Source organism: Desmodus rotundus, chromosome X (genome assembly GCF_022682495.2).
Source record: "Desmodus rotundus isolate HL8 chromosome X, HLdesRot8A.1, whole genome shotgun sequence".
Taxonomy (NCBI): Eukaryota; Metazoa; Chordata; class Mammalia; order Chiroptera; family Phyllostomidae; genus Desmodus; species Desmodus rotundus.
The window spans coordinates 62,525,264-62,530,800 of NC_071400.1; the positions used below are offsets into that span (position 1 = coordinate 62,525,264).

At 41.2% G+C, this 5,537-nt stretch overlaps 1 pseudogene; it reads left to right on the forward strand.

The window, feature by feature from the left end:
* Positions 1-3,959: 3,959 nt before the first annotated feature.
* Positions 3,960-5,182, forward strand: LOC112308154 (polymerase delta-interacting protein 3 pseudogene; annotated as a pseudogene).
* Positions 5,183-5,537: the final 355 nt, after the last annotated feature.

Consider the following 5,537-nt stretch of genomic DNA (forward strand, 5'->3'; position numbering starts at 1 on the left):
ACAGAGCACAGAAATAAACCCAAGTCTCTACAGTCAATTAATATGTGACAAAGGGGGCAGAAGCATAAAATGTAATAAAAATATTCTCTTCAGTCTGTGGTGTTGGGAGATATGGATAGCTACATGCAAAAAAAAGAAACTTGGCCACCAACATACCCCATACAGAAAAATAAACTAAAGATGGATAAATGACTTAAATATAAGTTGCAACACCATAAAAGTCCTAGAAGAAAACATATACATGAAAATCTCAGATATTCCATGTTGCAATATTTTCACTGATATGTCCCCTAGAGCAAGGGACATAAGGGTAGAATAAATAATTGGGATCTCATCAAAATAAAAGCTTCTGCATGGCTAAAGAAAATGTCAGCAAAATGAAAAGGGAACCAACCATATGCGAAAATGTACTTGCCAATGATGCCTCAGATAATGGTTTGATCTCCAAAATATGCAAAGAACTCACATGAGTCCACTCCAGGAAGACAAACAACCCAATTAAAAAATAGGCAAAGGACCTGAACAGACACTTTTCCAACCGAGGACATACAGAGGGTCCAGAGACATATGAAAAGATGCTCAGCATCACTAGCCATCATAGAGAATCAAATTAAAACCACAATGAGACACGACACCAGTCAGAATGATCCATCACAAACAAATCAACAAACAACAAAGTGTTGGAGAGGATGTAGAGAAAAGGGAACCCAGTGGACTGTTGGTGGGAATGCAGACTGGTATATTCACTGTGGAAAACAATATGGAATTTCCTCAGAAAACTAAAAATGGAACTGCCTTTTGACCCGACAATCCACTGCTGAGATTATACCCTAAGATTTCTGAAACACCAATTCAAAAGAACCTATGCACCCCAGTGTTCAGAGCAGTACAATTTACAATAGCCAAGTGCTGGAAGCAACCTAGGTGCCCATCAGTAAATGAGTGGATCAAAAACTATTGTACATTTGCACAATGGAATTCTACACAGCATAAAGAATGAGCTCCTACCCTTCGCAATGACATGGGTGGAACTGGAGGGCAGTATGCTAAGTGAAAGAATGCAAATAGTGAAAGACAAATACCATATGATTTCACCTATAAGTGGAACCTAATCAACAAAACAAATAAGCAAAATATAACCAGAGACATTGAAATAAAGAACAAACTACAATAACCGGAGGGGAGTGAGAGAGTGAAAACAAAGGAAAGAAGGGGAAGGGTTCTCAAGGAACATGTTTAAGGGAGTCATGGACAAAGCCAAAGGGAGGAAGGATTGAGGGTGGGATATGGGAGTGGGTGGATAGGGAAAAGTGGTGATGGGAAAATGGAAACAACTGTGCTTGAACAATTTAAAAAAGCCAGAAGTCTCAGAGCATCCAATTGGGGGTTTAGGGGGGCTGAGTCACCTGGGTGATTTGATGTTTCACCAAAAAACTCTGCATGAGATGTGATGCATGACAAGGTACATTGTTGTAATGAGTATGCCAATCACCAGTTGCTCATAGTTGTGGCCTTCTGAATCAACCAAATAGTTTCCATGGAGGAATGTTCCAGCTTAACACAAAATTTGATGTAGATTCATTGTTCCACTTGCTCAGTCATTTTGAATGTGATGGCCACACAGTACACATGCTCATTCACCGGCATCTACCACCCCTACTGACTATTACAGTGCAGTCGTCATTGCTCACACATGCACATTCTAGTCCACTTTCTTTGGCTGCCAGTTTACATTGATGTTGCACAAACCATTCTCGTTATATTAATAATGGCTGAACTTTTTCTGGACAGACCCGTGTACTGAAAATAAAATGAAGCTAATGAAATTCTAATGTTTCCCTTGAGTGAAATGAGAGAATTCCCAATACAATCTTTGTGACTGTATATGATTGACATTTCTCCACTTGCTATCATCATTCATTTTTTTATTCCTTTATCTCACTCTTTACAAAGACGAAGTTTCAAATTTTGCTATACTTCGCCTGTTTTCAACTTGAACTAAAATTGTTTTGAATGCTGTGCCAGCACTGAATTAAAAGATGTGTCTTTAAAGGAAACTAAAACGTTGCAGGAGATCTGGAAGCAGCCTAAGTACCCATCAGTAGGTGAGTGGATAAAAAATGTGCGGTAAGCCCTGGCTGGTGTAGCTCAGTGGACTGAGAGTGGGCTGCAAACTAGGGGATCGCCAGTTCAATTCCCGGTCAGGGCACATGCCTGGGTTGTGGGCCAGGTCCCTAGTGTGGGGTGTGTGAGAGGCAACCACACATTGATAATTTTCTCCCTCTCATTCTCCTTCTCTTCCCCCTCTCTAAAAATGAATAAATAAAACCTAAAAAAAAAAAGCTATGGTATATTTATGCAATGGAATACTACTTGATCATTTAAAAAGAAAAAGGAAATCGTACCTTGTGCAACAGCATGGAAGGACCTGGAGAATATTATGCTAAGTGAAATAAGCCAGTCAGAGAAAGGCAAATACCATATGATCTCACTCATATGTGGAATCTAATAAACAAAATAAACTGACATACAAAATAGAAACAGAGGCATGGACACCTGGAGCAGACTGACAGCTGTCGGAGGGGAGGGGTAAGGGGAGGTACTGGGTTAAAAAAGGTGAAAAGATTAGCCAAAAAACATATATGCATAGCCAATAGAAACAGACAATAGTGGGTGATAGCCAGAAAGGGGAGGGTGGTCAGGGACTGGGGAGAGGCTTGTAAAGGAGGGAGGGATGGGGACATCTGTAATAGTGTCAGTGATAAAAATTAAGAAAAATAAAATTTCATTTAAAAAAGAAATAAACTTTAAAAATGGTAATAAAAAAGAAAGAGAGGGAGGGAGGGAGGAAGGAAAGAAGAGAGAGAGAAGGAAGCAGGGGGGGGAGAGAGGGAAGAAGGAAGGAAATCAACATATCTTGAATTTCTATTATATTCTAGGCACTGCTAAATGGTTTTAATACATTACTCTATTTAATTTCCATATCTACCTTCCCTGAAATTATTATCTCCTTTTTTACAGATGAGGAAATGGAGGCTCACAGAAGTCAAGTAAAATATGTAGTCATAGAGTTAATACTTATATGGTTATGATTCAAATGAAAGCCCATTATATGACATCAGAATCCACATTCTTTATATTATATTTGGAGGAACACTACAGGAAAAGGAGCTGCTGTCTGGATGTAAACTCAGACTATGACTCAAATCTCGCTTCAACCTATGGATGAGGCTGACTCATTTGTGGCCTGACTGTCTCTGCGTCTAGGTAAGTTTTTGTCTTAAAGGATTGGGTTATTCAGTATTGCATGAGAAATTTCAGATTCTAGAAGGAAATTTGGCCTGGTGTACCTTCTAAGAGTCAAACCTAGGTGTGGAAAAATCTCAAAACATTGTGATAAAATTAATCTTCACTCTCAAGGCATCAAAATCCTTATCTCCCATTACATAATTATCTGCTAATAGTAAAGATGAAGTGTGTTTTCTTTGGGAACCCAACAATTTGTTAGAAAACTATAGTTGTTTCATAGATTGATAAATATTCATGCTATAAGTGATCTTAGAAATGATCTAAACTAATTCCTTTACTGGGAAATAAATGATTCCTAAGAAGTTGAAATTTAAGGAAGGCAGTGGCAGAGTTGGGTTTACAATCTAGATTCTCTAACTCACCCAGCACAATTTTCATTTTCCATCACATTGCAAGAGCCTTCTTCCTGAAAAGAGCAGGAAGAGAATGTTCTGTAGTGTATAGAATAGTGAAATGACTGGTAAATCACTCTTCCTTTGGAAATCACATTCAGAGACTGACATTGCAACAATTAAAACTGTTAAGAAATAGAATGGATTCCCTGTCAGGTAGTGTGAGTTCAATGATCAGAAGTGTTTAAGAAGATATTTGAAGTGGCGGAAAGGGCAGGCTTGAGGACTGAGGGAATCCTAGGTGTTTAGTGGTGCCAGATGGCAGAGATCTCCTTGGATGAGCTCATCAGGAACGGTGGGGCTGTGGCAAAGGGGCATCTCAATGTCAGACCAAGAGTTGAAGGTGTCTGATCTTGTGTTTGGGATCCAACAGAGCCTCCTAAGCCACCTTCCAGCAGAGGTGTTATGCTGTGCAGAAGTTTGGCCTCTCAGATGCCTGGCTCAAGTTGGGAGTCAAGGATGCCCAGGCAAGCTTTTCACAGAAACATGCTCATTTCTGGATCAAAGGGAAAGTGCAGGATGCCAGAGAGTTGCTGAACCCCTGCAAACAGTAGAGCATGGCACCCCAGAACCCCTGCCAGGTGCTCAATGCCTGGGAGAAGCTCAGCTTGAAATGAAGTTCCCCATGCTGCCTTTGTCCTTCCCCCCTCATTGGGTCTGTGACTCCGGCTGTGATGCTCACCAAAACCACCCAGGTTCCACTGCAGAAGGCCACGACACCACCTCATGCCCATCATGCTGGAATGAGAATTAACATCATCAGTAATCACCAGGCCAGACAGAATTTATATGACCTGGATGAAGACAATGATGTTGCAGCTCCCATTCCTAGTAAACAGATGAAATTCAGTCTCAGGCAGCTTTCTCTACCACATTACTGGGATGAGTAGTTACAAGCTTTCCATGCCCAATGCTTCTCACCAAAGTTGTTTAAGATGATGCATACACAGCTCCTATTCTTCCCTCCTCAGTTGGAACAAAAGCCTTGGGCAAAATTTTTTGCCACTAGTAAACAGGGAGGATTCTCCCAAAGAGCTGCCACCTGCTGAGCCTATCCTCAGTACTTTGGAAAGTACCAAGATGACTGAATCATCTGCACCTTACAGGCACTAAGCATGACATTGTTGAGCTTTTCTGTGTACATAGAGCCCTGAACTGGTCTCAACTGGTCCATCCTGAGGTGGCATAAGTGGTCCTTGTTAAGAAGGGTAATGCCATCACCACATATAATAAATATAACAACTGGTGTCTGGATGGGCAACTTTCATATGAATGGGAACCTTATCACCTCAGATCAGCCCATCCTGCTATAGCTGAGTCCTAAAGTGAAAAACGAGAATGAGCTGACTCACAGGGTGAACTCTGCCATCTCATCTAACCCTCCTGCCAAAGTGGACCCTGAAACTACCCTGAAGGCATTCTTCAAGTCCTCAGTGTCCTCTGTAACCACAGAGCCCATAGAATTCAAAATCAAACTTTGATAGGGGAAGTGAGGCAGCCAGAAGAAGAGGCAGTGGAAGGTGGTTCTACTTCCTAAAGCAAAGTTTGTGCCCAATGGTCCATGAGTCTGGAGGTTTCCAAGTGGGGAGTAGAGAGCTTTCTCACTGGATGGACTTGCCTTTCTGTGTTGTGGTCTACCCTGTGCTCTTTTGTACATTAACATTTTCCATACTGTGTTTATTTTTCCTCTACCTCCTCACCAAGACAAGTTTGTGTTGCTCAGAGTGTCTCTCTCCCTAACTTCAGCCCCAAACTGATTTCTTTTCTGGAAATAATTCCCTAAATTCTCTGCATGGCTTCCTTGTGGTTCCATGGAATGCAGGGTAGTGGCTGCTT